This window comes from Cyprinodon variegatus, unplaced genomic scaffold (assembly GCF_000732505.1).
Source record: "Cyprinodon variegatus isolate N-32 unplaced genomic scaffold, C_variegatus-1.0 Scaffold1077, whole genome shotgun sequence".
Classification (NCBI taxonomy): Eukaryota; Metazoa; Chordata; class Actinopteri; order Cyprinodontiformes; family Cyprinodontidae; genus Cyprinodon; species Cyprinodon variegatus.
In genome coordinates this window covers 75,232-80,479 of record NW_015151530.1, presented here as the reverse complement: position 1 = coordinate 80,479, position 5,248 = coordinate 75,232, and the positions used below count along the sequence as shown (strand labels likewise).

The 5,248-nt window shown below is 39.0% G+C and overlaps 1 protein-coding gene across 1 annotated transcript in view; it reads left to right on the top strand.

Annotated features, from left to right (window-relative positions):
* The window catches only part of LOC107101284 (thrombospondin type-1 domain-containing protein 7A-like), a 96,491-nt gene that overhangs the window by 23,123 nt on the left and 68,120 nt on the right, over positions 1-5,248 (top strand). The window lies entirely within an intron of this gene.

The window sequence follows — 5,248 nt, the reverse complement described above, 5'->3', positions numbered from 1 at the left end:
CATACATACATACATACATACATACATACATACATACATACATACATACATACATACATATACATACATGTATACATACACATACATATATACATATATATATACATACATATATATATATATGTATATATACATACATACATACATACATATATATATCCACATATCTTTTTTTATTGCGTCACATTTCAAAGCCTGTGAGCAAAATAAAGATACTCACTAGTATGTTAAGCTACTTCTGCGCATGATTTATCTACCATCGCACAACAAAATCATAAATGCGCGAGAAACTTCCTCTTCGAGAGCAGAAAATCACTTTCCACGCGCACCAGCTCCTTCCAGGCACGCTTGGGATCATGCTGGGGATCTCACCACGCACACAATTTTCTATCCACTGGTCATAGAGCTGCGCTCTGGAAAACGTCTCTTCCTCATTAAAACCTCCATCAGTGAATTATCTGTGGTCCATGCTAGCCCACTAAAGCTACTACCTGTATTTTCCAGCCAAGCATAATTCCATCCTTTGACATCATTAAGGTCAGCGTTGCCTGGATAATTCAGTCTAATGAATGGGAACAGGTCAAATTCACATTTTCTTTGAATTTTTAAACATATCCTCATATTTTAATGGAATCACAGCTGATTGGTCAAAAACAACACTTGTCTTACTGCAGCTTAAAAAGGAGAGTGTTTCATAAAGTATTACAGACTCTTAAAATATGCTAATAATAATAAATAATAAGCCACCTTCCCAAGATTAACAGACAGTACAACAGTCTAAAGCCAATATCTATAGTTATTAGTGTTTTATTTTAAAGAGCATTGAATTAAAAATAGTCCAACTTTAGCCCTCAAATACAAAAATATAACTACTTGTACTCATTTGTAAAAGTGGACAACAATTTCTTTTTTATTTTCGGGTAAGGGAAGGAAAGATTATTTGGGGCACAGTTCAGTACAGGGACAATTCAAAGTGCTTTACATAAAATAAAAGGAAAATAAAAGCAGAATAAAAGCAAATAAAGATTAAAAACATGGTAAGAGTGGTTAGTAACAGAAATAAAAACAGCCTTAAATTTAACTCCAACAGTCAAAGGCAGCTCTAAACAAATGGGTTTTAACTCTGGCTTCAAAGAACTCAGGCTTTCAGCTCCTTTCCAGTTTGTTCCAGATCAGTGCAGCATAGATGCTGCTTCTCCATGTTTTGGGTGGACAGAGTAGGCTGGAACTAGAAGACCTGAGTGGTCTGGGAGGTAGATCCACTGACAACAGGTCTGTTATGGATTGAGTTGCTGATCTATTCTGTCATTTCTAGACTAATAGAAGGATTTTAAAGTCTATTCTCTGAGATACAAGGAGCCAGTAGAAGGACTTCAGAACCGGCTGATGTGTTCTGTTTTCTTAGTCTTAGTGAGGACACAGGCAGCAGCTGTCTGATGGCCTTTTTAGACAAACCTATGAACACAATGTTGCAGCGATCAATTCTACTAAAGATAAATGCATGAATGCGTTTACTAGATCCTGCTTGGACATTAGTCCTTTAATTCTGGAGATATTCTTTAGTTGATAAAACGCTGACTTATTAACTAACTGCCTTTATGAGTCTATGAAAACGATTTAAGACCCAGAATTAAAGCAAGCAGGTCAGGGTGATTTCAAAACAAGCGTTTATTAAAAGATCAGTGTGCGGCTGCTCGTCAGCTGGGGCAGGTCTATTGGATTCTCTGTAGAGAGGTGAACTCAGGTTAGTGACTACAGACCTCAGACCGTAAACGATAATGAGCATGTGAGTCACTAACCTGGTTTAAGTTCAGTCTGAGCTCAGAAGAAGGAGTGGAGTCCAGAGGGATTGTAGAGCAACGGCAAGCAGAAGCCAGAGCATGCAGAAGGGCAGAAGAATCCGTTGGGATAAATTTAAAAGCCAGAGTTGAAGCAGGAGCAGGTTTCCAGGCCAGAAAATCAGAAATCTGAAGAGGTACCGAAGGAGTTTCCAATCCGGGGTCAGAAGACAGATTCAAGGTCGTAAACAGGCAGGATCCAGGTAACAGTCCGGAAACAGATCAGGCAACAGAGCAGAACAGCGGTGACCAACACCCAGAAGACCAGGGACTGAAACTAGTTGGGATACGGTAATCAGAAACTCACAGCTAGGCTAGAAAACCCTCACATTCAGCTCGAATGATCTAGCACTGATGGCTGGGAACAGGCAGCTTAAAAAGAAAGCAGGAACAGGTGGATCTGATGAGCTAAGTCCAGCCATCAGTGCCAAGATCATGACATTGGTAGATTATCTAAGGAGCTGATTTATGCATAAAACTGTTTTTTTTGTTTGTTTTTTTTTGCGTTAAGATGGAAGAAACTTGTCATTTTACATTTAAATGATATCTTGTGTGTCTCAAACAGTGACTGCTAAAGTTGTGGCTTGGGTTTCTGTTATGCAGGGTAAGGCATAAGATTCCTAGAACCTTTAGTTTATCTGAGACTCTCTGCTTTAGAAGACATGGATGTTTTCTCTTTTGTTCAAGGTCTTTCCCTGCTGTCGCTGGTCCAGCCCATATTTGGTATATCTGTGTTTGACGCTCTTAGCTTACAGCTGTGATATTTGTTGATTTAGTCGCTGGTCTTCCAATGCTTTAATAACATTAGTGTTTTTTTCCTGTAGTTTCCTTTTGCTTTTAGAAATATTGTCCTTTAAACAAAACCTTTAGAGCTCCTTAGTCATTTCTCAGCACTTTAAATCCATGTTTAACAGGTAGATTACAACAGCAATAAAAGAATCCATGCAGCCAATCACAGTTAGGAGATTGCTAGGAAACACCTTAAACATATCAGATTGTTGCTTATTTCTTGCTCATAGATCATAATAATACCGTTCAGAGTTCTAACACAATGTTTGCTGCTCTTCCCATCTGATTTAATGGATCACATGTTTTTTGCTAAAAACTTCAAAAGGCTGCATTCAGATTCCCTTTATCAACCTTTCAAGGTTCTAAAAACATTAAAACTTTAAAATCACACTCAGAATGTTACAGTAATTTAATCTAAAATGTGCCATTAGATAAAAAAAAATCTTCCACTATAAAATTGTTTCAAAGATAGTTTTTTTAAACCAACATCATTCGTAATCATACATAATAAATAAATTATAAATTAAAAAAAAAATGTATTAAGTTTGGGCAGGAAAAAACAGAACTGATCCAAAAATACTTTCTATTTTAGAGCGGCAACAGTTCTGTCTAGGAGAGAAACAGTACAGCAGATGAACTCTGAGACAAACTCTGTTTTTATGTCAAAGGGATGAAAGAGAGAACATCCAGTTAGTGAAAAATTAGTCCATAATGTTTCAGAAAGAAACAGCACTAAACACTGAAAAATAGAGGAAACTGTATTATCTGTGATGAAAGTTGTTGATGGCAGCAGCCCAGCTATGTTTCCCCCAGGATGGTATCACTGCCTAACAGGAAAAAAAAAAAAAAAACTACTATGACAAGAAAAAAACAGAATGAAGCTGTCATAAAATGGGACAGAGGACCCAGTACTCTAGGCGAGACAGTCAGTGGGAAAGTTCAAAACGTTTATTAATATAAAAATATCAACAAAGTGAAAATAAATTGGAGCTGCTAGGATGTGCGGCTCGCGGATGCTGCAGGAGGGGGGCGGGGCACCGCCCTATCTCTGACACTCTGTGGGAGAAACACAGGTAAGTGACTCCAATCACCTGACAGAAGAAGATCTCAGTGAGTCACTTACCTGGTTTAACAGTTCAGTCCATCACCCATGAAGGGGGTGCGATCCAGCCGATGGGCTGACTGCTGACACGACAAGCGTCACCCAGCGTGTCCCCGGTTCTGCAGCTCCAGAGGATTAACAGGAAGCCCATTGAGGCCAGGGAAACAGAACTGGCAGGAACTGACAGATGAGACGGGATCCAGGAATCCTAGAGCTCCCAGGCAGGTTCAGAGTCCGACTGAGTCTGGAAGCGTGACCAGGAGCAGACAGGATCAGGTGCAGACGGGCAGGCTCAGTGGAAGAGGGTAGCAGAGACAGGACGTGGAACTAGAACTTGATGCCGGAAACTTTAAACTGGTCTCCACCTTGGAGTCAGGCTTACTGGGACAAAAAAAAAACTGATCCTCCCCGCGTATAGAGCCAAAAAACCCAGAGGACTCAGCAGGAGAGAAACAGGAGACGAGACAGACACAAAAGCCTCTTTCCACTAGCTGCCAGGATCCAGGACATGAACCTTGGAATCAACAGAACTGAACATAAAACAAAACCTAAAGATCTGGCCCTGATAGCTGGAACTGAGCCCAATATAAGGGCACCTGGCAGGTGGATGAGATGAGTGATAATTAGGAGCTGGAAAGAGTCAAGCAGGTGAACTGCATGAGTAATTAAGGCCAGCTATCACAGCCGATCATGACAGAGCTTGGTACATTTATACACACGTCATGATCAGATCATTTTATTTCGTTTCCATGTAAACAGAGATTTTGAACTTCCAATCAACCACGATTTAGATCTGATCAGAGGAGCCAGTGATGCCTAAATAGTCAAAAACGCAGAGACTAGAATTGGCAGGAATGAGCAGAGTTTGGATAATAAAAAAACAAGGAGAATTCACAGGAATATGACAGAGAGAGCAGGACGTGAAACAGACTAGCATTGAAGAATGAAAACCTGTGAGGTTGAGGAGAATATTATGATCAGGTAAGATTAATCAGGGAAGACTGGTGAACAGCTGCAGAGGGCAGCTGACAGGAAGGAGGCTTATTAACACAGAAGGAAGACTAACACTCATCTAAGAGAATAAATCACGATACACAGAATGGAATAAATATGAAATGAGTATGGCAAGAGGTTTCTAACAATAAACAAGCAAGGAATAAATAGAAGAAATAACTGTTCTCCAGCAACTGATGATCATGATGGATAAAAAAAAGAATAATTAGTAGCAGCTTATTGTTAACATGACAGTTAATTCATTCACCAGCTAGTGTTGCATAAAGGTCTTCACTTTTACTTATCTAACGCCGAAAAATTCTTTAAAAAAAAAACTTATAAACCTTACATATTCTGCATTATTTTCGTATGATTAAACCAGCTCTGCTCGTTCATCAAAAACACTGAATTTCAAGTTATTAAACACTTACAAATTAAATTAAATTCAAAATAAATTTAAGGTATTCCATTTAATTTCAATTCTATTCAGTTTATTTCTATTGCGCCAATTCACATCATGTCATCT